Below are 27,953 nucleotides of genomic sequence, written 5' to 3'. Positions count from 1 at the left end.
TTTTCTAATTTTGTTTGTTGTTAGGCTTACTATTGATATATAGATGGCTATTTATCGAACTTTCTTTACTCCTACCTCTTTTTAATGAACATAAAAATATCATATCCTTTTTAGTATTATTTAAAATTATAAAATAAAGCAAGTTTGTATCTAAAAGAAAATAAAAGGAATAATGATTCTCAATCTGCTTGTTAAGCTAAACAAATGTTTGTTTCTTTCTCCTTTTTCCCTGGGAAGATACGGATGTGCTCCTCTCTGCCATAAAAGGGTGCAGGGTGCTTGCATCCCAGTTGAGATCCATTCATTTAGCTTATTTTCAAGTTGGTGTAGTTTTTTCTAAGAATCCTGTAACACATATTTATACATATAGCATTTTTAGTCTAATAAATTATTTCCCTTCAGGTAAATTTCTAGGAGTGGAAACATTATGCCAGAGGATAGAAATATTTTTGTGATTCTCAAGGTCATTTTCCTCCCTAACTGATTTGCCATATTATAAGTGGTATTTGCAATGCATAAGTGCACTAATTTTTACCAAAACCTTGCAAACATTTAGTTAATATTTTTAATACATTTAATTTTTAGGTGTAAAATAGCTACTTTCTATTGCTTTCATGTTCATTTCCTTGATGACTAGTAAATGTAAGTTAGATGTGTATGCAACATAATATTTCTGGTATATTTTATTAGTTTATTGCATATTGTTAGGCATTAATTTAAAAAAAAATCCTTATTTGGCTTTTGTACTCTGAAAATATTTAGTGCTTAAACAAACTGAAAAAGGAGAGAAATTAAACTGGAAGTAGCTGTGTTTATAAACAAGCAGTCTGAAACACAAGACCATTGTGGTAGTTGGAATGGTCTGTATCCCAGAATGTCCTGCTTCATAGATGCCAAGTTCGCCAAATAGCTGGAAAGGGCAGAACAATGTGTTTACCCCCAAGGTGGTCAGATGAGGCAAATCTGAATTCCTAAGCTCCACAATTACTTCTACCCCAAAATTTATCATGACCCATGCCATCGGAGTGTTTATGTTAAGGATTCTATTTTCCTCAAGTGTTACAGGATTCTTGCTTTTAAAAAAAGAAAAACAGGCATCTACTAGGTCTGAGAACATTTTCTCTCTTTATAAATGTATTTAATAATAAAACAGAAACACATGTTCTCTTTCCAAATACCATGTTAATTCAAAAAAGGCCTTTTCATTAGATGATATATACACAAGGGCTAAAGATTACAAAGGCCCAAAAAATTAAATTGTAAACTGTACAAGGATGCTGAGGAGGAAACTTTAACAGGGGTCGTAATCAGAGATGCTCTCCCTTGGGCTTGCTCTGTTTGCAGTCTCACATTCATGGAGAATACTGTCTAGCAAGAGCCTGAAATAGTTTCATAATCTGTAACCACAAAGGGATGACTCAGATCTTTATCTTTTATAAACTGCACTCATAACTTGGTGCTTTACTCACCCTTCCAAAGTTTAAATGAGTTTGGTCCAATTATTTAAAACAAGTTGAAGGAATCTTTGTGGGCTTTTTTCCCCCAATGCATTTTCTGAATAGTGGTTTCACAATGGCTATTAACTATTGAAATCAGTTAACTCCGAACATTATCTGCCTTTGGGGCTCCTTTTACCTTCTGACCAAATTAGGATGTAGCCCTGTGACCAAGGAAAAGACAGCAGTGTTCTTTGGGTGGGATTGGGGTGGGGGGTGCGGGGATACCAAACGGAGGGGGTAGACCTCAGACCTACTAGACACAGGTGTTGTTGCTGCCACACACTTTCAGTGCCCGTGACTCACATCTAGAGCAGTGAGACCAGCTCGGAAGAGAGTGTGTGTGCTACAAGCCCTCACATGAAAGCGTCTCCTTCACTGAGGGCCTTCACCGTCAGCCTCACACTATTGGTTCGGTCACCGAGGAAGGGATGATTAGTGCATGAGGGGACCAGAAGTGTGAAGGTTCCCTCTGCCTAGTTAGGGTTCAGAGGAGCTTGTGATGAGTAATTTGAAGTGTTGGGGTTATGTTAAGTGATATTCACAGCTCACTGTGCAATAATAGCATTTTCCGGGAGAATTACTCCAAAAAGGAGGCAGTATCAGGTAGTTCCTGAGAAAGGTACCAGTGCCCCCCTAAGGACCCAGTTGGGAAACACTGTGTCTCCAGAAGAAAGGCTGTGTGCTCTCCCCAGCTGATAATCAGCTTAGCTTCTAGCCCAGGGTTGTTTGTATTGAGTTCCATAACTAGGTACAGTGACACCCAACTATACAATAGAGTTTTTATGTTAAAACAATGATTAAGAAGCTTCTTGAATGAATTGTCCTATGCCCTCAGCTCTGCCTATAAAAATAGAATGATTACATACTTGCTGTTATGTTTACACAAAAATGTTTCCATACTTTAAGGCCTGCCTTCCCTACAGAAAGGTTTCCATGGCAAGTTCTGGACACAAAGATGGCCTGTGAGCTCTCCTCCTGCAGTGAGTAGGTGCTGAGCAGCTGGGTGTAGCACTTTTTTTGAGATCTGATTCTGTTTTTCAGTGGCAATCATCATATTCCCTATATCTTAGAGGACTCATTTTGGAAGTGCCTGGGTGCACTAGGCAGTGGGGTCCAGCCAACAAAAGAACAGAAGTTGTGAACGTTTAAGGGAGTTTTCATTTCTATGTTCTGGCTATTCCATTAGTGTGAAGCTCTTAATGACTTTTCTTTGTGAGCACACTGGCTATTACTCAGTTTTTCTGGACCTTTGCTCGGACAATCCTTACCTTTTCCTTTATATTCCTCGTCTTTACCACATCTTCAGCTTGACCGTCTTACCTGGCTGGTTAATTCATAAGATGTCTTCCCCAAATCAAGGAAAAGGCAGATTAAAGAAGGTAGTTACTTATGGTTTTCAGTGCAAAAAGTCAATCAAATAGAATGTATTTTTATTTTTTTTAATATATTTTATTGATTTTTTATAGAGAGAAAGGGAGAGGGATAGAGAGTTAGAAGCAACAATGAGAGAGAAACATCAATCACCTGCCTCCTGCACACCCCCTCCTGGGGATGTGCCCACAACCAAGGTATGTGCGCTTGACTGGAATTGAACCTAGGACCCTTGAGTCTGCAGTTCAACAGTCTATCCACTGAGCCAAACCAGTTAGGGCTAGAATGCATTTTTAAATATTGTCTGGGCTCAAACCCTGAATTGAGTATAGTGGTAACTCAAAAGAAATTAACCTCTATCCTCAGTAATTTAAAAATAAAGTATTCTTTAGAGGCTCATTCATTCATTTATTCAGTAAATATCTGCTGTGGAAACAGTACTAATCAATATCTTAAAGTTTTCCCCCCATTTTAAAACTAATACATGTTTATTAAATAAATTGAGAAAATATAAAAGGCTAATTCCTAAGGAAAAAATTGCCCATTGTCAAACCATCCAGAGTTCATCACTGTAAATACTCTGGTGTATCCTTTCCTCATTAATATGTGTTTTTGCACAGTTGGGCTTATACTATATACTCAGTTTAAGAATATTTGCTCCTATATATTTGCAAACATTAACATTGTCATGGCTGCACTATAAATTACCCTATTGTTGGACATTGTCAATTTTAAGTTATAAATAAATCTGTTGTGATCATTTTGGTCTCTAGGACTTTTTTTTTTTTTTTTTTTTACAGGTCAGATGATTAGCAGGAATACAATGACTATGTTAAACAATATTAGTGACAGTATATGAGATGTCTATCTTATTTTAGTTTTCAGCATCCATTTGATTATCTTTTATGAAAACTGAGAAAGCATTTGGTCAATTCTAAGCTTCCACCATTCTGCTTATTTTTCCATAGTCTTCAAGCATTTATATATTCAAAAAATAAAATGAAGGGTGAAGAGGTGTCTCGGCAAAGGAATGGCCTGGCGTGAGTGTTGGAGTCTGAGCAGGATGCAGAGGTGCCTAGGAGTGGAGTGTGGCCTGGCGTGAGTGTTGGAGTCTGAGCAGGATGCAGAGGTGCCTAGGAGTGGAGTGTGGCCTGGTGTGAGGAACCAGAGCCCAGAAGGGCATGAAGGCATCTGCCCAGAGAGATGGGTTGGCATACGTGTCAGAGCCCACCGGGCAGGTAGGGTGGATGTATGGGGGCAGCTCAGGTGTCACAGCCCACCAGGGTAGGCAGGGAGGGTGCATGCATGGGGGTGTGTGGTTCAGGTGTCACAATCCCCCAGTGTAGGGAAGATAGGGTGCATGCATGGGGGCGGTGCGACTCAGGTGTTAGAGCCCATGCAACTCAAGAAGAGCACACTCAGAGGGTGGTCTGGCCTGGGGAACCAGAGCACAGAGGCTGCATGAGGAGGGTTTGCACGTGGAAAGCTGTTCAGAAAGGGGAGTCAGAGCCAAACAGAAAAAGGAGAGGGAGGCAACAGAGATAGGAGACCTGAAAGGTAGATTAAATATTAAGGATAATGAAAGCCAATTTCTAACTCTCAGAGAAGGGGCTACAGATATGGAAGGGGAAAGAACTCCATTGAACCCTATAGTGTGAACACATGGTTTTTATTATACATAAATATAGAAGTAAGTATAGAGGTAAATGTGTATGTTAATATGTTGCATATACTTATATAAGAACATATATTTCCTGATTTTTTTTTTTTCTGGAAGCAGTAACACCCTGTGGCAAAGAGCAAGCATCTCTAGTACTATGTCTCAGATTCTTAATATAATTCTCCACTAAAAGAAACCAGGGCATTTCAGAAAAATGATTGTTCCCAGGGAAAGTACAAGATTAGCCTAGAACATCTTTTTGTACTAGAAACTAAGTACTTAAAGAATAGTGGGGGGTTGTCAGAAGGATCCAGAAGCCAGCTCCAAGGAGCCTCCATTGGCTAAATTGGAGATAATTCAAGCACCAAAATAGTAAATTATTATAGTAGCAAATTATATTTAAAAAATAAGAAACCACAAGTCCATACAGATATTAAATAATTGTCTACTAGGTGTACTAGTTAATAATGCAGATTTTTTTTCAATAGATGGAGTTACACATATGTTGATATATACATGATTTTATATGTATGCTATTTTGCTGTATTGCTCCTTCAGATTAGCACCTGTTCCAATCGATGGCACACACATTTCTGAGCAGCACTTCAAAATGTACAAAGCAGTGGAAAATTGGGTCTTTGAATGGTCTGCCTCAAAACAAGAAAAGTTCTATTGGGATGGTATCCACCAATTACCTGAAAGATGGAGGAAATATGTAGGTAGCAAAGGACATTAATGTGAATAAATCACTTTTGATGTTTCTCTTGAAATGATTGTGTTTTCTTTGATTACAAAATCTGAATTATTTTGATTAATAATGCAGAATAATGCAGATTAACTATTAACCGGTCAATAGTTTGGATTAACTATTGACCAGTTAATAGTGTGGTTAACTATTGACCAGTTAATGGTGCAGATTAACTATTGACCAGTTGATGGTGTGAAATAACCATTGATCGGTTAATAGTGCAGATTAACTATTGACTGGTTAATAATTCGGATTTTGTACTTCAAAGAAAACATGATAATTTCTAGAGAAACCAAAAGTGCTTTATTAAAAGTAATGTCCATCGCTAGCTACAAATCCCCCCATCTTTCAGGTAATTTGTGTATACCGTCCCAATAGAACTTTTCTTGTTTTGAGGCAGACCATTCAGAGACCCAATTTTCCACTGCTTTGTACATTTTGAAGTGCTGATTGTGTGCCATCAATCAGAACAAGTGGTAATCTGAAGGAGCAAGGTCTGGTGAATACAGCGGATGGGTTAATACTTCCCAGGCAAGACCTTTTAATGTATCTATAACTGGTTTTAAAGTGCGTGATGGTGCATTATCATGAAGCAAAATTATTTTGTCGTGTCTTCTGGCCCATTCTGGTCGTTTCACGATCAAATATGATTATTTGTTGTTGGTAGCAATCAGTATTAACTGTTTCACCTGGTTTTAGAAGCTCATAATATACCACACCTTCCTGATCCCACCAAACGCAGAGCATTGTCTTCTTTCTGCAGCAATTTGGCCCTGCAGTCGTTGTTGATGGTTGACCTGGATCAACCCATGATTTTGTGCATTTGGGATTTTCAGAATAAATCTACTTTTCATCGCCAGTCACAATTCAATGCAAAAAAATATTTTCTTTTGTGTTCTTGAAGCAACATTTTACTGATGACTTTGCGGTTTTCCATTTGTCTTTCATTCAGTTGATGTGGCACCCATTTTCCTTCCTTTAAAATTTTTCCCATTGCTTGTAAATGATTGGAAATTGTTTGCTGAGCAACGCTTTAAATATTTCTGCAGGTTGTTTTTGAGTTTGACACGCATCTTTATCCAATAATGCTTATAATTGTTGGTCTTCAAACTTTTTCAGTTGACCTGGACATTCTTTGTCTTTCACATCTAAATCATCACTTTTAAAGCATTTAAACTAGCATGAACAAGTATCTTGAGATGGAGCATGTTCACCATAAACTTTCTGAAGTATATGATAACTTTCAGCAGCACTTTTTTTTCAAAATAATGAATTAAAACTTCCCGCAAATGCTTTTTTTTTTTACATGAAATTTGACTTTGTTAAGTGTAAAAATATCTATGCTGTTAACATCTTCAGCAAATTTGACATATGAAGTTTTAAAGGTGTCAATACAACAAAAAAGCATACATATCAAATCACATATATATTAACATATGTATAATTCCATCTGTTGAAAAAAAAATCTGCATTATTAACTGGTACATCTAATAATGCCCAGGTGGTGTGGCTTAGTGGTTGAATGTTGACCTATGAACCAGGAGGTCACAGTTTAATTCCTGGTCAGGAACCATGCCAGGTTGCAGCCTTAATTCCCAGTAGGGGCTGTGCAGGAGGCAGCCAATGGATGTTTCTCTCTCATCCATGTTTCTATCTCTCTATCCATCTCCCTTCCTCTCTGAAATCAATAAAAATTTATTTTAATAAATAAATTACTAAATACATTGAAAGTTAGATGAGAATGGGATATTAATGTTATTTCAAAGTACCTTCCCATAAAATACTTATTATGTGGGAGAAGGATACTTTTACGGTGGAGAAGCCTGGAAGCCATCTCCCTAATCAAGTGATCAAAGAGATCATCAGTCATAGGATAATTTCAAATCATGTGCCACTTGATAGGATGCATTGAGGGGAAGAAAACAGTATCAGTTGTATGATATTCTTGCCAAAAATGAGTCATTTGAATTTAATCATATAAGAAAATGTGAAGAGTGGACATCCTTGTTTATGTCTTCCCTCTGCTTCCTCTCAGAGTGCCTCACTTCTGGCAGTTTACTGGTGACCTTGGTGATTCGGTGCTTGCTAGCTTAGTGTTGAGGAGTGGAGAAGTTTTCATTTTCTTTCTGAGTGAACCTGTCCCTCTCCCAGCAGTAAGGGATCGTCATGATCTGGACCCGCTCCTTTTTCTGTCTCCCCCAAGGACACAGGGTGATGGCTGGCTTTTTGTTTGTTTTGTTTTGATTTCTGATTTTTCTCTAGCTGCCTGCACAAGATCTTCCCCTCTGCTGTGAATGCTGCCCTTCCTTTCATCAGCAGCTTAAGGCTATGGCTTCGTAGTGGAGACAGGACAGAAGCATCTGGGCAGGGCTTTGTGTCTTCCCTGAAGTGACTACTATACATCTCCCCCCAGACTTCCGCCATGAAGGAAGTCTTCTCAGGGCTCCTGTCCTGCTCCTAATTTCGCTTGAGCAGGGAGGTCTGTGGGGAGGAGTTTCCTGATGGGTACAGATTCCCGTTGGCCGTGTTATCCCCAGAGGGTTAATTAATCCCCAGAGGGTATTATCCCCTCACGCTAGTCCACACTCAGCCTTTAGGAATTTGTTAACAATTTTAGCTAACTTCTTCTTACCAGCTTGCTGGGCACCCAGCATCTGTCCCTGATCCAGTGGTCATATCTCCTGTCTGCAGGAGGGTTCCTGTCTTTCTTTAAGTTTCAGGCTAGCAGATCCTGCAACTTTTGCTGTTTGGTAGGTTTAAGAGCTGCTCTTATTTCCTTGGTCACTTTTGTGTAGTGCAATGGTATCTTTCTTGGAAGTTAAGTTTTGGCAATAAGCATTGTGTTAGTCGGAGAGTGAGATATGTTGGTGAGACAAAGATGTATCTGCTTTGGCCTTCTTGGTCACTGGGTGATGGTATGGTGGTAAGTCAAAGGGACATGATGGAAATTGTGTCAAGCCCAGGGCAACCCAAAAATGAAACAAGATTTCTCCCTTTCACATCTGACCTCAGAGGAGAGACACTAAACAATAAAACTTACCAATTTGAACATCCATCCTTCTTTCTATACTTTCTGTACACTCCAGAGAGGAGGTGTTTAGAAGGCAGGTGGGGAGAAGGTGAGAGTATATGGCCCTCTCACTATTCAGCAAGAGGAGAGATGTGGCTGCCTCGCAAGCAACTCCTGCTCCCCACTTGCATTGCAAGCTAGACTCTATGATGAATGAGATAGGGCATTCGCCAGTGCTCTTCAAAGATGCATCATTGGGAAAAGGCCCCACCCAGTTTGCTGCTTTACCTCCCTGAGAGCAGTAGGTCTTAACAGAAGCTGGACTAGTCATCCTGTCTCCCATTAACAGTGACCTCAATGGATTGTTTTAAAGAGTTCACAGCCCCAAACAAAATATTCACACATAAAACACAGTGCACACAGGCTTTGGGAAAGCCTCTCCTGAGCCCTCATCCTGTGCTTCTGTTCGTTAAATTGGATCAATCCCGTATGGCCAGTGGGAGCCTCCCGTCAATGGCACTGATGTGGTCGTGAAGGAAGAAGCCTGCAAGTGGCGCCCTCCACGTGCCAGGAGTCTTCTATTGATAACTACACGTCAGTGGATGAACTGGACGGTTGGCTAGTGTGAGGGAAAGAGAAGACGTGGTTATGGGCAAGCTGGGTTGACTGGCTAGGGAATCCCAGCCAGAAGCAGGCGTGAAGAAGAGGCGTGGCTACCACAGGGGTGTGGCAACACAGTCATCAGGGAGGATACTGCAGAGCACAGCCTGTGCCCCGGGCCCCAGCAGCAATTCTCAATATCCAGTAACAGCACAAATGAAAGTGACACATTCATGACTTCAGTTTTCCACAGCAGGAAGTGGGCAGTGGGCAAAAAGCATCATTGGAGCCCCTTCTGGGGCGATAATGCAGAGTTTCTGTTTCAAGAGCTACCAGCCTACAGAGAAAAACCGATTTCCCCCGAGTTCCCCCTGGAAGGCTTCCTATCGGGAACTCCCATACAGAAATCCTAGCAAGACTCACTATGGAGTCTCTAAGAGAATTCCTCCCTCTCTTTACTATTTTCAGGGATTGTTGAAACCAGGAAGGTGAGTTCCCATCACAAATTATTAACGTGTACCTAGAATCTATCTAGGAGGGAGGTTTTTACCTGTTTTGATTATATTCTGCCACATTAAAAAGATACCACAAAATTTAGCGACTTGAATCAACAAGCATTTGGCGTGGGATTTGTTCGTTCACAATTCTGTGGGTCAGGAATGTGGCCGGGCTCAGCTGGGCAGTTCCGCTTGACAGGGCGTCTTTCATGATGTTGCAATCAGAGGGCAGCTGGGGTGGAGAGCCAGGATGGTGTCACTCGCAAGTGGCACCTTGGCAGGGTTGTTAGGAGGCTGGTACCTCTGTCTACGTCTCTACCTGGGTAGCTTAGCCTTCATTACCTGACAACTGGATTTCAAGAATGACTGTTCCAAGTGGTGAAGCAGAATCTGACCTCTTAAGGGCCAGCCTCAGAAGGTATACAGCATCACTCCTCCTTATATTCTTCTGATGAAAACAAGTCCTGGGGCCACCTGGGATTCAAAGGGAGGGGAAATAGACTCCATCTCTTGATGGGTGAGCAGAAAGGTTATTTTGGCAAAAGAGTACATGGGATGGGAGGTATTGTTGCAATCATCTTTTGAAACCTAATCTGCTGTACAGCCTAAGGTCTCTCCTTCGAGTGCCTTAAGTTCTTCTCTGGTAAGAACTGTTTTATATTTAACGCACACATTATCTTCTGCAACTGGCATGCCTGCCTTTTTGTTCACTTTTAGTGCAAAGGCGACTTTGGGAGTCATCTCCCTCTATTCACCTCTGAAAGGCTAACTATGCAATAAGCTCGAACTCTGCTTCTCTTAAGATTATAGGTGAGGGGAAGCCTGGACGGAAACAAGATGCGAATTCTTGGTTCATTTCCCCCATTATTATCTAAGTCAAATGCATTTTTAGTATTATTAAGTCGAAGGTGTTTTATTATTCACACAGGGATTGTCAGTTCAGTTAATATGCTTGATACTGACATTTAATTTTTTTTATTACTCTGTTCTTTTATCCCTTCTCAGTACCAGCTACTCCAAGTCCTCTTTTTATAGGGCTATTATTTTCTAGGGTTGTTCTATTCCTGTGTGTGTTAGAAACTTGAGTTTATCTTTATGTTTTGTAATTAAAGCAAATCTCTATGAGAAGACATAAAACAGCCTGGCCTGCTCCAAGAAGCTGGGACTACAGGAAGGACTCAGAGCTGAATCAGACAAAGATAAAAGGCTATGTTGGTAGCTGGTGGCCACCATTACTCCCTTGAAACACTGTTTTTGGTCCCTACATCTAAATATGCTTCCGATCCCCCTGAGGTCAAAGATGCCATCTTTCTACAAAGAGCTACCAACCAAGGCCAGACCACCTTTGGATCAGCACTCATTCTGACACGGCTTTCTTGGGCCAAAGGGAGAAATGCCCTTAGCACATCCCAAAGCAATGGAGCCTGGAGCCTCCCCGCACCTCCCCACACTCCTGTCAGTGGCAGACACTCATTAGGGCGGCATAGGGCCCCGTGGTTTGCGGAAAATCCACCATTGAGAATGACTGGGATAAAACTTTAAGCAGCATAAGGTAACGCTGGTTGGCAGAGAAAGGTAAACCAAAAGAACAGGTAAACCAAACCGATATACATACAGTCTTCTAAATCCCTCACACAGCCTCTGAGGTTTACAAAATAAAACATACTTTTATTCATAATTACATTGGTTTCACAGTTAACTCCGGTTATGCTGCCTGGCCACATACTAAACTTGCAGTGAGAAGTGGGGAGTTGTGTGATTGAAAATCATTCCTAAGTCAGCACATCACCTGGGAACCTCGTGATGCATTCGGTGCCTCATTAAAATCTCCATAAAACCTGGCCTATAGTGCATGTGGTAGAATGTTCCACCTTAAGCAGGGACAGAGTTTTTGTTTCTGTCAGGGCTTTGCACTCTTTGGCACATGATAGGCATTCACGGTAGGTCTTCATTAAGAAGTCAGTAGTCAGTGAGGAAATGAATGCATCTGACCTTGTGTCTTGTTCCTAAAGACTTTTCTTCCCGGGACAGCACAGCTCTCCGGGGGGGGGGGGGGGGGGGGGGGGGGGGGGGCTCATTTTCCCACCTCAGCCTCAGCCATCATGGCAATTTAAAGATTATGTTTCTGAGCTAGAAAAGGGCCCTAAGAAGCCGCCCGGGGATGAGGGCTGCTCTCAGGGCCTGAGCGTGCCCACAGACACCGCCCTGCCCACCCAGTTCCTGTCCACCGCTGCTGCTTTGGGGCCATAGGCTAGTGGTGGAGGAGGGAGCAGGCTGGCTGTCCTCTGCGCGCTGCTCACCGCCCTGCTGGTGCCCTGCACTGGGGGTGGAGTGCGATGTGCTGACCGGCAGGCCTGGGGCCAGCATTACCCTGGCCTGTCCAGGCGGGGAACCGGGAGACAATGCCACAGTTCAGTTGGTGCTCAGGAATCAGGTGACAGGTTCAAACCACCGCAGACGGGCTGGTTGGGGAAGGAGGCTGCTTCTGAGATCCGTGCAGCTCAGCGATGCTGGAAACTGCTCAGGCCACCAGGGTGGCTGCCCCGTTGCAGCTGTGTGCCTGTTGGTGGATGTTCCCCCGGAGCAGCCTCAGCTCTCCTGCTTCCGGAAGAGCCCCATCAGCAACATCCACTGTGAGTGGTATCCTCCGAGCCCTCCTTCCCCAAGGGCCAAGGCGGTGCTATTGGTGAGGATGTTTCCGTTTTCGTATGGTCCCGTGGAGGACTCCTGGGAGCTGTGCCAGTGTTCTCAGGAGCCCCAGAAGCTCTCCTGCCAGTTGGCAGTCTCAGAGGGAGACAATTCTTTCTATGCTGTGTCCTTGTGCGTCACCACCAGTGCCAGCAGCAAGTCTAGCAGACCCCAAACATTTGAGGGGTAGGGAATCCTACAGCCTGACCCACCCGTCAACATCACCGTCACCGCTGTGGACAGAAAACACCGCTGGCTCATTGTCACCTGGCAAGACCTGCCTCCTGGAATTCCTGTTTCTATAGGCTACAGTTTGAGCTCCGATACCCGGCTGAACAGTCCAAGACATTCACAACATGTGTGCCACGGAGCTCCAGCATCACTGTACCACCCGTGATGCCTGGAGAGGCCTGAGGCATGTGGTGCAGCTATGAGCCCGGGAGGAGTTTGGGCATGGAGCAAGTGGAGCTAGTAGGTCATGGACATCCTCTGGACAGAGAGAGAGGAAGGGAGAGAAGAGGAAGAGGTAACATCCATCTGTGTGAGTGCAAAACATCACTTGGCTGCCTCCTGCACACACCCTACTAGGGATTGAGTCTGCAACCCAGGCATGTACCTTCACCAGGGCTTAAACAGGCAACCTTTTGGTGCACGGGATAACATCTAACTAGCTGAGCCACACCGGCCAGGGTATGAATCCAGGAGGTTTTCAACTGAGACCACGAGAAAGGTATCCCCCCGCCACGAAGGCGCCTACTGCCAATGAAGACGATAAAAGTATTCCCTCTAATTATTCTGCAGATACGACAAGCTTCTCAGGGCAAGACTCTCCAACAGCACTATGCACGCTCCTGGTGGCTGGAAGAAGCCTTGGCATTGTCCTGAGGTTCCAGCAGACTTGGAAACTTGCAGGCCCTTACAGAAGGCAAGACAAGCATGCACCCACCTTATTCTGTGGGACAGCTGGTCCCTGAGAGGCCCAGGCCCACCCCAGTGCTCTTCTCCCTCTTCCCACCAGTGTCCCCAGCGGCCTTGGCCAGATAACACCTTGACGCACAGCCGACCTGATGCCAATGGCCCACTGAGCCCTATGACATCAGCAACAGACTACTTCTTCCCGCAATGGCTGGCTGGCTGGCACCTGGCTGACTGGGGTGTCAGGTCTGCAGAACTGTGTGGATGACAAAGCACAGCTGGCTTCTCACTGTCCTTTCAGCTCATCTCAGATATGTGGGACCTCTGGCTTCGCTGTACAGAAGGTTCTACACTGGGTGAAAACAGGTTTGCTGCTGCCTCTGTTCAGAAGGGTGAAGTGGTTGACTTTTTGAAACACTCTTCCCCAAAGCTCTGCCTGCGCAGGAGTCACAGTGAACTCTGGCCCTGCGCAGGGAGTGGTGCCAAGAGTCCCCTGGAACTCAGGGCAGAGCCAGGCATCTGCAGAGGCCTCGGGCCCTGGGCTTCCTGTGGACAAGCTGCCGGCCACCTGCACACCTGACACAGCTCCACAGCCACACCCTCAGGAGGTGGGCGGACTTCCAGCTAAAGACGCCCCCACTCGCCTATCTCCTGGCCCACTGCAGTTTTGTCTTCTAGTTCAAACTCTTGGAACCCTTTGCAGTTCAGTTTTACTAGGTCCGAGGATGGCATTTCATCCGTCGCCCAGGCAGGGGAAGCTCCGGACTGCCTTTCCTCCCCACACTGGCAAACAGCTGAGGGGGATGAACAGTCTCTCGGACCAGGTGGTAAAGTGGAATTGCAATTAGTTCCTTATTAGGATTTTGGTAAATGTGTACGTTAACCCTAGGCACCTGCTGAATCCAGAAGCAACTGCACCGACTCAGTTTCCCTCTATGGATCGTAGGATTCAGGAGGAGGGAAGCAGAGAGGAAGGAGGGGCGTGGGGACAGGGTCTCCAATCATAATAATGGAGCGGGGTGAGTCGCAGCTTCTGAACATCAATGTTCTCCTTCCTCCTTGTCCCCCATCCCCAAAGGAGAGCTGGCACTGGGGAGGGCTCCTGCCATTGGTGAGATCAAACGTGTGACTCACATCACTCACCTGAGCCTGAGTATAATGAGGGAATAAAATATTTATGTGAAAAGACAGAAGAATCCGGCAAGAATGTATTTTAATGTGGCTTTTAAAGAAGTGCTGACTATTTTTTCTTGATAGGGTGTAAGATCCCCTATTAGCGGAGGGAGGATCCGTATGTAAATAACTTGGGGAGAAGCACAGTCGCTTTGTGTGGCACAAAACTGAGTCAAGTGAAAAAGAGGAGGAGAAAAAATTACTCTGCCCGATTAGAGAAGAGACTCTGGTTTCATTCTAAATTTTGTTTTTGTCTTAAAAAGTGAAAACAAAAAATTGTCTGCTTCTCTAAATTAGGGGAAAGCAGCTTATGACTGCTCCCCCCAGGTGTTGTGAAGGACATGATGTCCAGCTTCTGGGGGTGATGCTGAGAAGCGGGCCCCCCACCACCAAGTAGCCCCACCCCAACAGTCATAGGCCCTGATATGAGAAGGAGGAAGATTCATTAAAAATCCCCCTTGGTGCCTTCCTCTTATTTAGTTCTTTGAATTTGATTCAGTTCAGCTGGAATTGAAGCTCCGGCTAAATGTCTAGCCGTGGCTCTGAGACTAGCCCACTTCAGCTCACTTTTCTGTCCAGGCTTTGACAATTTAGTGATGAGAGTGGTTACCCAGACAAGAACCCTCAAGTATCACGGGGTGCCCCAGAATGAAGCTGTGATTAAAATCAGTTGTGTAACCACAGACCACAAATTTACCAGACCACAAACTTTACCGTTTTAGAAAAACAACCAGACAGGTGGCAAAGGATGAAAATGACCATGTTTTATTAACTGTTTGCTGGGTTCGAGCTGTTACTATCTTGGTCAGGCAGTGTTGCCATTGCTGTCTTTGTCTGTCAAGTTTCAGACCCTGCTTCAGGCGTGTGGGTTTTTTTCTATAAAGTTTCTTTGGGAACAGCAAAAATGCTGTCAAAGGCAAATATAAAAAAATGAGACTCTGCATGAGAAAGGGTGATTCTGCCTATGGTTCTTTAACTCTTTATAAAGGTTTCAACCACATGTAATTCTACCAAAGCCGGGAGGGAAACGCGCTAGTGGAAGATGTGAAATCCAGGTAGCTCATGAATGCCTAGAATGAGGCAGCTTTGATCTCCAACTTGCTATTGCTTTCCTTATTATTGTAACGGGCTGCCTATTATTATCATTATTATTATTATTATTATTATTATTATTATTATTATTGAAAAGGTTTTTATTTCCCCTTTGCATTTTTATAAGCTAGTGTAAATGAAGGAAAATATTTGTCTTCTCTGGGTTGTGCGCTTTGCTCGATGTGCACAGGTGTACACCCTAAGCTTTCTCTGTCCTGGAATCTGTGTTTGGTGCCCATGGTCAGTGGCCATTCTTACTTGTGTTCCTGCAGCTCATGTGCTGCCTTTATCCTCAACAATGATGTTACTCACCCAATGCGTGTAGCAGTCTGCCACACAGCCAGATGTGAAATGTTGGGAAGGTGACAACTTAGATTAAACATGACAGCTTATCCTGCTGGGTTGGAAAAATTAAAAACATGCTGGTTGGTTGAAGGTCTAAACTAAAGTGGTCATTAATTCTTGTAGCATTAACAAACTATTGTTTTTCAAATGTCAAGGGGTGGCATTAGCTGTGTCAACAAAGCCATTGGTGACTCAGCGAGCCCTTTGCTCTGATGGAGCCCACGTCCCCGTGGTTTCCCGCCAGGCTCTGGGCTCACTTTGTCTTGAGGTCCCTGCTCTCCTGGGGGGAGGAGGTGCTGGGGGGGGGGGGGGGGGGGGAGGTGGTCAGGGAACACCTTTACAAGGTGTGGAATCTGCTGCTGGGACTGGGGTGGGAGTCCACCTGGTGGAGAACAGGGCCCAATGGAGCAGGCAGGGAGTGGTGATGGTTTGTGGGTTTCCTACAGAATGTTCAGGAATGTCTGGCTTTCCTGCTGCTTGGTGCTGAGCTGTATTGCCTCCTCTAAGGTTGACTCAGCTGAGTAGGAGTCTGGCGTCCAACTCCAGGTTGAGTTGGTGAGAAATTTATCTTAATTTGGAGAAGCAGGGGCAAGTGTTGATCCTTCAGGCCATGAGCACAGAACCCAGCTTTCCTGTGTGGACAGCAAGGTTGAGGCTGGAAGGCCAGCTCTCTCAGGTTCTCCTGAGCATCCCCTAAAGGCTCTCCCAGCAGTATATCCGCTGTGAGGTCTGGTGCTAGCCCCCTGTGTTTCTATGGCAACCTTAATGATTTTTTTTAACTTGCTAATTTTTATTTTATTTTTTCAATTACAGTTGACATGCAATATTATTTTGCAACCTTAATGATTATTAAGGAACATTGTCAGTTTTATGAACATGTGCTCTAACAAAGATCTGCTTTAGAAGGAACGGATTGGGACCACATGGAGCAAGGCTGTTAATAGAGAAACCATTTTTGGATGGAGATCACACATCTGTTAAATAAGTACCTCAACTTTTTCTTTTGGAGAGAAATAATAGTTTTAAGTTTGTTTTTATTTTTTATCTAATTACCTAAAAGGAAATTCCAAAGGTTGATGTGTCTCTATGGGGCAAAGGGTCAGTATAATATGTTTCAATTTTTTTTCTTTTTATCAGCTATTTTGCATTTAAAGTGAAAATTGTAAGTGAAATAAACAATTTTCTAAAATTAAGAAAAATAACTCAATTAGCCCCAAAGTTTCATTTTATAGATGGAGGCCTTGAGTCCAGGACTAGAATGGCTTTTCACAGTATCACCTGTTGGCACATCTGTATTTCTCCTCAAGGTGGGCGTGAAGCTGGTCCACTGAGGGATGAGCCTTAGGAGTTGCAGGCGCCCAGGCAGTTGGTGCAGACAGGATGCGTTTCAGAGGCAGCCACTTTCCGGGTTTAGCTCTGACAAGTGGGAGCTGTGGCTGCCTGGAGAGGGCAGAGCGGTGGTGTCTTCCCGTCTAGATACCACGTGACCCAGCCTGTGGCTTTCCTAACCCTCACCCTCAAATGTGTACTCCGTGAAAAAGTGCTTGGAGGAAATGCCCTTGTCAACAAGGGCTCTCTGGTAAGCCAGACATAGTGTCTGAGAGTTCATGGAGGAATGCCCTCTCCTGAGCAGAGACTGATGATAAAGGGGAGAGCTGTGGGGTGTCTATTGGGGGGGGGGGGGGGGTACACTTGCTTTGCTGAGGAAACAAGTTCACCCCTGCAGACCTGCATCGCCGCCTCGCTGCTCCTCCCTCCCACCAGAAAACCCAGCCTCATTAGATGTGCACACCACGCTCCCGGGACACTGTCCCCAGAGAAGGGGCACACACTGACTTGTTAGCTGAGGCTTAGCCCCTCTGGGGAGACCGCCAGAAAACTGCACAACCTGATGGAAACTGTAATGACTCTGAGCCCTGTGGGAAGGCAGATGGCTTGGAAAACACCTGGTCCCTCAGAAGAGGGAGGGATGTCTGTTATGGGTCAGGCACTGTTCTAGGAAAAGGGTGTCCAGTATGACAAAGACATTGTCACTTCCACTGCTCTTCCTTCTAAACCTTCTGTGGTGATCCATGCCTTACCACACACCAATATCCTCATGTTATTTAGCACTAATGCAAAGTTAACAAAATTGCATCCCTAAAAGTAGTACTTTTATTGATTTAAAGATGTTGGTTTGGATCTGCAACTAAATTCTAGACTCCTTAGGGGCAGAACAGTATCTTCTCCTTCCTTCGTAGTCCTCCTAGCATTTCACCTACAGGGTAATTGATCAGATGCCTAAAAATATTGCCTGCTAACAAACCAGAGAGAGGAGGCTGAGGACAAGCAAAGGTTTAGGACCCTAAAGAACAACACACCTGAAGGTGACCACTACAGATGCCCATCAAAAGAAAGCCTTACTGTGTATAGTAGATTTTTTAAAAGTTGTGCCTGCATAATCTGCACATAGCAGCAGCATTGGGTGCATTGTATTTGAATGTAAAAAGCAAGAATATGAAAATTTCATCACTGAAGACCAAAATTAAGTACCATATATTTTAAGAAAAAGGAACTGCCTTGATTGTGATCATTGTTAAGTACTAGTAAGAGTGTATTCAAATTCTCATAATTGTATTATTACCAGTACACTACTTGTCTTGATTGTGACATCAGGACACAGATTATAGCACTCATTCTCCCATGTGACAGAAGCCTTTACTTCTGCAGATGCTGTAATGATCAGAAATGTAACTAGAGCCCATTTTTTAAGTAACTCACTTGTTCTTTTCTGCTCTGAGCATAGATCTGCATTGGGTCTTTGGCTGAAACATGTATAGCTTCCAATAGAGTGAAATATTCATACTTCCTACTAGCAGGGGACAGTGCTAAGATGAAGAATGCAGGGAAGTCCTGGAGACACCGGGCTGAGCTTTACTTCTTTAGAAACCTAAAAACAACCATTAAAGGAAGGAGGGTATTTTTCAGTGTTTTTTAGACCAGGGAGAAGTAAGATAGAAACAGCTAGGGAACTTTCACTATCAAATTCTAGTAAATGCTTACCTTTGATGAAGTGAGACAACTATTTCAAGCTACTTCAGGTAATAAGATTATATCCTTACTTCCTGCCTGTGTGTTGATTTGATACAAGAGTAGCTAGAGAGTGGAGATAGATAGTGGTTGTAAGTAAGATCCAAAGAGAGGAAACTTCTGAATGTTTGGTAGTGACAGTGGAGGATAAGAGAACCTTAGGGAGCTTTTGATTTGGCAGTGGTGAGGTGAATGGTGCAGGCAGCCTGGGTGTAAGGCTGTGTCTTAAGATCTGATCTAGAAACAGGTTAAGATGAAACCTGGCATCTCTTCAGTTATTGTGTAACCTAATCATTCCTTAATTGTCCCAGTTGGAAAGTATAAGTTCTCATAACCAATAAGTTAGATGGTGTTTGTGCCATAAAGTTGAAAACATTTTCCAAAATACAAAGCACTATATAAATGCAAGTTAGATAGAATATTAGAACATTTTATTCCAAAATTTTCCACATGTTCTCCTGATTTTCAGTCCATGTATATGATTTAGGAATAGGGCAAGGAAGCATGGGACTATGAAGTAGACAGGAATCATAAAGTTTCTGGCTTAACGAGATAGCCCCTCTAGCATTTCTGAAAGATGCTCATGTAGGCTCTGTTCAGGTATTTCCATTAAAACACTCTAATTCCTACCAATGGGAGAGTAAATTGAGACACCATTCTGGAGGGCAGTTCATCAATGGGTACCAAAAGCTTTAGCCAAGAGTCCTGCTTCCAGGAGTTTATCATTCATCATCATCATCATATTATCATCAACATCAACATCATCATGGCTAACATTTGCCACACATTTACTGTGTGAAAGGAATGATACTAAGTGCTTCACATGAATTAACTTATTCAATCCACACAGCAACCCTAAGATATATGTACTACTTATCCCTGTTATATAGATGATAAAACTGGATTGTAGAGAAGTTCAATAACTTACCCAAGATCACAAAGCAGTTAAGTGGAAGAGCGAGGAACCCAACTTGGGCTGTCTGGAGAGAGTCAACACTTTAAACCACTGTACTATAGTGCAACATGTGTCATTTCCTAAGGGAGCCATTGAAGAAATGCACCAAGATGTATATGCAGGTATTTCATCAAGACATTGAGTGGTAAACAGTTGGAGGGAAAAAACAACAACACAAAATATCTACCAGTAGGGTATTTGTTCAACTTTGTATGGTATACAGCCATTAAAAATAGAAACTATAGAATCTTTAAAAATGTAAAAGATTTTGTGTTTTATTACTGAGAGTCATCTTTTAAGAGCATACAAGAGACCATATCAGCCGAAACCGGTTTGGTTCAGTGGTAGAGCGTCGGTCTGTGGACTGAAAGGTCCCAGGTTTGATTCTGGTCAAGGGCATGTACATTGGTTGCGGGCACATCCCCGGTAGGGGGTGTGCAAGAGGCAGCTGGGCGATGTTTCTCTCTCATCGATGTTTCTAGCTCTCTATCTCTCTCCCTTCCTCTCTGTAAAATATCAATAAAATAAAAAAAAGATTTAAAACAAAAAAAGATACCATATCATCAGCAGTTATTATCCCTGGGAGATGAGATTTGGGTGACAGGTTCCTTGCTATCCTTTTTTGAATTAAAGAGGTTTTTAATTTTTTTTATTTTTGCAAAGAGCATATGTTGTTTTATAAAGAAATAATGCAGTAAAGCTACATATTTTGGGGAGGGGAGATTATACACAAAAGAAGTAGGGCTCAGTCTACTCTCATATCCATATTCCTATACCCTCCACTCTAGAACATTCCACTAATGAACAACTCTCTTCATTAGAAAATGCTTCCTTATTGTGAACATTGAGGTATTTTTTTGGTTTCTGGGAATTTGGTCACAAATATACTTAGGTCCCACTGCGTGTCCCTTGCTGTACTAGGCACTGCGGACCTCAGGCCTCAAAGAATTGACTTTCTATTTTGGGAGCTAACAAACAAAACACTTAGGTTTCTTTCTATATCCGCATCTAGTTTACTGACATAATCAGTTGTTCAGTTGTGAGGGACAAACAGTTGGAGGAATAGAAAAGTTGTGATACAGTGCTTCCTGTGTCCCATAAACAATAAGTACAAACAGAGTTCAGAGAAAGGATAAATCTCAGAAGCTGATAGCAGTGGTCAAGGTTTCCTATAGGAGATGAGCTCTTAAGCAGCATTGAAGGATGGTAGGAAAAGGAAGAGGACATTTCATTCAATCTGACCCGCATGAACTTTTGTAAATTTCTCTTTAGTTTCAAGATTGTACTCTCATATTTTAAAATGCAGTGAAGCATATGGACCTGGGTTCAGATTCTGACTTCTTTATTACAATGTGGTTTTGAGCAATTGCTTAATTGTTCTGTGCCTCAATTTTCTTACCTTTAACATTGGCATAGTAATAGTATCTTCCTCTTAGATGAACATTGAGACAGTGCCCTAGAGCACTTAATTTCATATAGTGCCTGGCCTACTTTCAGCTCTCAACAATTGCAACTTTTATTATGCTTTCCCCTCTCCCCAGGTTTCCACTCAACAATCTAATCTTGTGTTTTCTAGCTCTTGGTACATATTTGCCTTTCCTCCTCTTGTGTATGCCTTCCTGGTTCCTGGCTGCCCTACTGAGTCTGTCTCATTGCCCTTGGCTGGTACCTGTGTGTTGAGCGATTGTTGGCCTGATTTCAGGCTGTCCTATTCAGTACAGCCCCCTGCGTCTCTCACGGCTCTCCCATGATTCTCATGTCCCAGCCTCCATATGTTCACTCTCCTGGACTTACCACCAAACACAGAACTCATCTTGAGAGACAAAAACCCATTCTTTTTCTTCTCCAAGTCCAAACTAGGGCTTTGGAGACCGGTTGCCCCTTGGGACCAGAGGGTGACTTCAGAACTCCCATGGCAAACGTGAACATTCCCAAGACTGTCCTAGCTGCGTGGACATTTCACTTCCCAGCTCAACTCAGTGCATCAGAGGCAACGCCTGAGCATTTCCAAAGGGCAGCTTCTGACTCCTGGCGGGTTCCTACAAGAAATGAGAGGCTTGCCGAGAGTAGGCGCTGAGCTAAGCCATGGGCTGCTTCCCTTGTGTGATGGACTCTGGGCTTTGCTACGTTTATGGCCGAGGCCTTGCCAGCTGTAGAAACAATGAGCCTCTTTAGCACCCCTGTCACTGCCTTAGGGTAACCAGAGACGGAATGACTCGTTTCCAAAGGTGGCTTTGCTGGCCAGAGCCTGTCACCTCAGTCTGGCTTCCTGACCACTTCTTACAATTCGTCTGGATCACATAGAGCACTTCGTGGCCTTTTCTGGTTATAGAGGTCTCATTGTTTAATGACCAGCACAGGCGTCTGCAGGCGTATCTTGGCTTTGGAATCCTAGAGGATTTAGCAAACTTTACTTAAGTGGAATATCCATTTCTCTTCCTACTTTAAGTATAAAACCGTGAATCATAGAAATAAATGTTCTGAGGTCATCTGGTCAGTCTCCTGGGTATAGCTTCAGGGTGTTTCCTTTAGAATACGGTCTAGTCTTTGTCCAATCTCCTTTTAAATGTCCCAGATGTTAGGGCGTCCTCCTCGCTCACAGTGGCTCAAAGAACAAAACAAACTGTGTTTTGCAGCCTTCTCTCCCCGGCCTGCTTCCCTGTCCATTTGCCCCTTCCTGTAGGGCAAACCTGAGGATGAGCATCACTCTCTCGGGCAGAAGTCTTGCTGCAGGGCCGCCCTTCAGACAGGTCAGGGGCATGGCAGAGCCGGCCCGGCTTTCACCTGCGAACTTTCAGGTTGCCTGGAAATGGGAGCAGAGCACCGTGGCTATTTTGTTGAATTTGGGGCTTTTGAGGTCTTCTAGAACTTTCATTCTTCTCACGTGGCCAAATTTCTTTTCCCCTTCTTTCTGGGACACCTATCTGCAGTGTTTTCTCTTTTGTTCAGAACTGTGAGAAGGAACTGTTTGTTTGACTACGTTTCCCTTTTTTTAACTTCCCCCCACCCTAAACCCATTGCTCTCTTCCTCTCCCAAAGAAGAAAGAGGAAAGCAAGCCACAATAATACTTCTGTAAATTTATGGCCACTCTGTAATGTTTAATCACAGCTACGTGACTGGGGGCTTCAGAGCAGGCGTACAAGTTCAGCGCAAGGTGAATCTTGTCTGAGATAATCTGAAAGTTCATTCAGAGGTGAGGGCAGCAGCCTCTTGCAGACGGGCGAGGTTACCAGGAGGTCACCTGCTTTTTTTTTTTTTTTTTTTTTTTTTCCTTCTGGTCTTCTCCCCTTTAATGTGTAAACAAAGGGAAAATGTAACTTCCAATGAACTTGGCATATGTTGTGCTCATGCTAATCTTGGCCTGGCCAACTGTAAACAGTCCAATATCCTGTGGCTGAGCCTTCCCACCCATTCTCCGCCTTTTGGAGAGCGTGGAGAAACACCAACAGAAAGCAGAGACTAGCCTGGAGAGGCAGGTCCTGCTGCCCCAGAGATTAGCAAGGAGCGCGGTGGGGAGGCCCTAGAGAAGACCTTAGGCAGAGGGGTTTGCTGTGACACACTCAGGGCCTTCGGGGACACTGGCCTTCTGCGATGCTTCCTCACAACCATCAGTCAGCAGCCCCTTTCTGCCCACCACACCATGCTAATCACTAAGGAGACCACGCCACAGGCCTGAGGGTGCTCATCAGCTGAAGGGCCAGAGTGTCTATGCTCCGGCCTGACAGGAAGATGGAGGAGGAGGATGTGGCTGATACAAGAGAAAGCTGAAGACAGGTTTTGGATAGAACCTTGTCAGAAGTTTCCTTCCTTTGTTGGGTTGAACTGTGGTTCCCATCCCATTTTCAAAGGTGCTTGCAGGCCAGAGAATTCCAGAGCTAATAGAGGCAGCATGTATGAGCAGAATGGGGTCCATATCCTGAGCATCAGTGGCTTACAGAATAGCAGTGGACATGATAATTTTTTTACCAACTCTCATCTGCCCTAAACCCAATCCCATGGCCGTCCAGAGCGTCTGGGCCAGCACGGCCAAGCTTGAGGAACTCACCTCTGCTGTACCTCTGTGGACCTCTTGGGAGTGTGGAAATATAATTAGTGCCCTGATATCTAGAGCAGGAATAATTGCTTAGTGAATTATCCAGGCAAGTGGTAAATCTCAAACCAGTGTCTAGAACCCCTTACTCGTTTCCATCCCTTCTGCCAGCATAAGACCATTTTAGTAATATGGGGTGATAAAGTCCAGAGGATTTGATCAGCCAAGAAGGTGCAGCTGTCAGCTGAGGGATTCCCTTTGCACTGTGCTTGGTACCACTCTGTGACCAGGGAATAGAAATCTTCTGGACTGTGTTTGATGCCAGATATTTCTTAGCTAACATGAGCCCGGACCCAGGCTAGGTCAAAGCAGATTAAAAAGGTCCGGCCCTTACGTAGCCTACAATATCCTTGGGGAGGCCAGACGTAAGAAATAATCAGGATGAGATAGACTGTGATACTACCAAATGGGGTATTGTGCCTGGAGCTGATGGAAGAAGATTTCTTAAGGGTCTTTTTAGAATGGGAAGGACCTGGATAGGTCAAAACAATGAGGGTAGCATTCCAAATCAGAGTGAAGTTGCAAAGGTGGTAATGAGTTGGTCAACTTCATTGTCACTTTCTTCTTATTCATAATCATCATCATCACAAATATTTGCTGAGCATTTATGCTGTGCTAGGCACTACCAGAATAGGCATTATTATTTCCACTTAGTATCTTGCCCAGGGACACATAAGTAAGAAACTATGGAAATCCTGAACTGACCATATCTCCTATGCAGAATGAGGTCATTTGCCTCAATACCATTCCTCTTTGTAACTCTAAGGATCTCCTAAACCTCCACTCTCTGCCACCAGTCCTGTGTTGTAAAGTGTTTGAGATCCATAAAAGGGGACAGGGGAAGGTGTTGGGAAGATTTATCTGCTAAAGAGGACATCTTCGATTCAGGAATGTCACCAGTCAAGGGGACTGGTTAAAACAACATGATGGTGATTGGCCAATGTGCCATGGTATCTACTTTTGGGTGATTTTCTTGCAGACATGGGAAAGATCTTAGGTAAAAGAATAGGTTGGTTTTCCCACAGTTTGCTCATGTATTTCAACTGTGAATGGTCTCTTAAAAAAAACAAAAACAAAAAAAAACACTGCTTATGACCTGGCTCTTGAAGGAACTCATCTTCCAGGAACAAGTTACATGGACAAATCTAATCTGGAGAATATCCAGATGGCTAACACAGAATATGGACATGATGGCTCCAAGGTTGGGAGAAGAGAGTTGTAAGTTGGATGAGAGTCAAGGGCTCTGGTCTACAAGGAGCAAAAGTCAGACAATTTCTGTTGCTTAAAAGTTTATGAAGGGTAATGTTTAGTTGCTTTTTAAAAAAATATTTTTGTATAATAATGATACCCTTTGATAATAGTATTAACTATAAGTGCCTTCACTTTACTATATGTCTCTTCATACCATTATACAATAAATTGGAGTATGTTTTTAACCAATTCATATAACTGATTGAGAAACTGAGCCAGAAAACTATCATGAGTTATTTGAGCCCTCACTAGCCTTACTACAACCCAGAGATAATAATCACAAAGACCTAGCATTGGATAAAGGCTCCCATGCCATCCAAGACCAAAGTCCTTATTGCTCTGGCCATATAAGAAATTAGAAGATTGGGCTTATCTGTGCAGAATAAGATAAATCTTTCCATCCTAGGATCTCTAAGAATGGTATCAAACTCTCACACAAGATTTCTTTATTCTCATAAAGAATAAAGAAAGAAGATTTCTTATTCTTCCCACTCAACTCAAACACTATTATAATATATGAAGTTTACTTGGAAAATTTCAGAGATGGTCTATTCAGATTCAAAGAAATCAAGGAGAATAGTACGGAAGCAGAGCTTGCCCTTCTCTGGGCAACCTCAGATAGCTTTGAAACTTCCTGATCCATTCTCAAAGGCTCCATAGTAATGTCAGGATGTAATCTCCTGACATTACTATTCAGAGGAGAAATATTTTGTGTTTTATCTTAATTCTGGTCAGCATTACTGCACTTTTTCCTTTATTCCTATGGATGTTCTTTTCCAAGAATATTTGGATTTCCTTGCTGTTATCTCATTGAGTGTCTTCTACTGTCCTAGCCATCTAAGTTTTCTCTGTACCACTTGCTGTGGTATAATATGTCGGGGGTATTTAAGTTGGTCCACTGAATGTACCAGGTTCGATTCTAGTCAAGGACATGTACCTTGGTTGTGGACTCGATCCCCAATAAGGAGCGTGCAGGAGGCAGCTAATCGATGTTTGACAATTTATTAAGAAATTGTGATTAGATACTGAATAACTTCCAAAGGATACTCCCCCAACACCCTCTTCCTCACTGCATTTAAAGTGACAGAACTTGCTGTTACAGTTCAAAGTCTGCTTGTGAGTATGCCTATAAGAATGTACACACACATGTTACTATCATTAATATTTCATGGCACAATATGTACTTGGGCTATGTAAAGTTTACTATTCACAATAGTGGATACAAATCATATTTTAAATAGAGTGATAATTTCAAATTTGGAGCATGGCTTTATCATATCTGGTTAACTCCTTGTTTTACTTTATAACGTGGGCAACAAAGAGCTTGCACATCATACTCAAAGGTGTGAACACTCAAAACATCGTTTTTTGGCTTTTGCCTATATTTACATTGTTCAGTCCATGGTATCTTTGCAGGGTGCTTTCAAACCACTTACTCATTTCGGCCAGAAATGAGGGGGGGGGGGGGAGTTAAGTTAAAAATTCAACAATATAGTTTCTAACCCACTTACCTAGGAACCTTTAACAAATCACAACATGCTGAAAGAAAATGAACACTGCCCCACCGCTCTGACCTCCTTCGACCACATCTGTGGCCACACCTACCTGCCTTCCCTACCCACCAGGAGCAGCTCAATCAACCCTAGCAGAGGCCTCCCTGCACCTTCCCCTTGAACCTGTATGCACAGCAGGGCTGTTACCACCCAGGGTGATAATAGCTTTTCCTCTGGCCCCTGCAGCAGGGTAGATGCTGTCATCATTGTGCACATCCATGTGCAATGGCCTCACAGAAGCCTCTGACACAAAGGATTGCTTGGCGTTGGCATTTTTTTATTTGGGAATCTTCACACTCCTGTGTGTCACTCCCCCCCGCCAGCCCCCTTTCCCCATACCAGCTGATACAATGGGAGAGTCTTACGCCTCCTGTCCTTCTCTTTACCAAGGTAGTTTCAGAGGTGAAGAGTTTAGGTAGCAAACCTATAAACCCACATTTATGAGGCAAATAAATATTTCTCAGAGTGACGTTCAGGGGAAGCTGCTGATGTGCCGTTGGTCTCCCATCAAGAGCTTAGGGAAGCCTCCGCCCACCGGGCAGCTGGGCGGGAGGGAGAGCCGCTAACTAACTGCGCAGCCACCACTGTCCCTTCCTTGCCCCCCACGCAGCCGAGAGCAAAAGAAGAGGTCGGGCCTATCTGGGAGGCTCAAGAGCCAGCCTACTGAGCTCTTGCGGTTGCAGAACTTATTTTTCATTTTAACGTATAGAGATCCAAAGGAACTGGGAACCTGTCCCCAGCCCCGCTCCGGAGCCTGTGGAAAACCCAGAGGCCTGTCAGCGAGCTGTGAATCCCGAGATACCTCCGCGCTTCCTCTCTCCTGGCTCCCATTACCACGGTGTAGTTTGTAGCTGGCTAGTGTGGAACCCAGTGTCTGTGAGTTCACCAAAAAATAAAATAAATTCACCCAAGCAATTGAGAGCACAGTAGATTTGTCTAAAAATTGGGTCTAAGGGGATGGTTTTTAAGGGAGACTTATGTCACCTGCTACACAGTTCCTTACCAGACAGCCCAGGTCTCCAGAGCTATTTGGGGCTCTCACACCACTAGGACTTTCCTTCCTCACCCTCTCATGCCTGTCAGTGTCCTCTCCTCTCTTTAGAGTCACCCTCAAGAAAAAGACTAACAGACTCCTTCCCCTTCTGTCCTACCCTGGGGGTCTTACAAGCAAGGTATTCCCCAAACACATGTGATGCCTCATGTGAAAATAATGACTTTTTTGCCACTTCCTTCTAATTAGAAGGGTCTCCCTTTAAGCTATTTTTTTTCCTTTCTTAATTTATTTAGTAGATATTAGACATCTTACATCTAAGAGAGTTTCAAAGCACACCGCCCTCCCTGGCCTGGATGGAGAGGCAGACTTTTTCTGTAAAGAAGTGGATAGTGAACACTTCACGTTTTTCAGGCCATATGGTCTCTGTCTTTACTAAACTCAG

General features: G+C 43.6%; 1 protein-coding gene and 1 long non-coding RNA gene across 9 annotated transcripts in view; both read left to right on the top strand.

The window, feature by feature from the left end:
- Positions 1 to 27,953, top strand: part of EXOC6B (exocyst complex component 6B) — a 462,052-nt gene that overhangs the window by 420,960 nt on the left and 13,139 nt on the right. The window lies entirely within an intron of this gene.
- On the top strand, positions 14,532 to 26,472 carry LOC118717524. Its single transcript, XR_004987518.2, has 3 exons — positions 14,532 to 15,493; positions 25,139 to 25,141; positions 26,460 to 26,472. It is a non-coding gene; the product is annotated as an uncharacterized LOC118717524 (long non-coding RNA).

Source organism: Pipistrellus kuhlii, unplaced genomic scaffold, assembly GCF_014108245.1.
Source record: "Pipistrellus kuhlii isolate mPipKuh1 unplaced genomic scaffold, mPipKuh1.p scaffold_m20_p_13, whole genome shotgun sequence".
Classification (NCBI taxonomy): Eukaryota; Metazoa; Chordata; class Mammalia; order Chiroptera; family Vespertilionidae; genus Pipistrellus; species Pipistrellus kuhlii.
Note: the sequence above shows the minus strand (reverse complement) of the source record. Positions and strands in the feature narration are given on the sequence as shown.